Source organism: Odontomachus brunneus, unplaced genomic scaffold, assembly GCF_010583005.1.
Source record: "Odontomachus brunneus isolate Ranch 3 - 2012 unplaced genomic scaffold, Obru_v1 Obru_scaffold_012, whole genome shotgun sequence".
Taxonomy (NCBI): Eukaryota; Metazoa; Arthropoda; class Insecta; order Hymenoptera; family Formicidae; genus Odontomachus; species Odontomachus brunneus.
In genome coordinates, this window is record NW_022639462.1 from 3,210,694 (window position 1) to 3,211,160 (window position 467).

At 57.0% G+C, this 467-nt stretch overlaps 1 protein-coding gene across 1 annotated transcript in view; it reads right to left on the reverse strand.

Moving 5' to 3' along the window:
• LOC116840851 (cysteine protease ATG4B) overlaps positions 1 to 467 on the reverse strand; it is a 439,371-nt gene that overhangs the window by 276,647 nt on the left and 162,257 nt on the right. The window lies entirely within an intron of this gene.

Below are 467 nucleotides of genomic sequence, written 5' to 3' on the forward strand. Positions count from 1 at the left end.
GCGGACGAGACACGACACGATACGATACGGTGCGCGACACAAACAATTTTAGAGCAGATGGTCAGTCTTACAGTTTTCGGTGGCGACCCTTGCGTCGGCGGCGGCTTCGGCGATAAAGGCGGTGAGGTCGGTAGTGGCGGCGATCCTCTCTCTCTCGTACTCTCTCTCTCTCTTCGTCCTCTCTCGCTCCACACTCTCTCTCGCTCTCTCCTCGTCCTCTCTCGCTCCGCACTATCTCACTCGGTTCTCTCGCACTCTCACTCCTCTCTCTCTCTGCTCTCTCTCTCTGCTCTCTCTCTCTCTCTCTGCTCTCTCTCTTTCACACTATAATTTTGTCTGACTGTTCTTCCGATACGTCTGAGCGCGGCGGTAGTCGCGGTAAGGCTAACAGCTGATTGTTCCTGGGAGGATCACGTATCCTCGCGGATCCTCCCTCGTCGCTGCCCCCCTCGTCCTGGGGTCGTCGA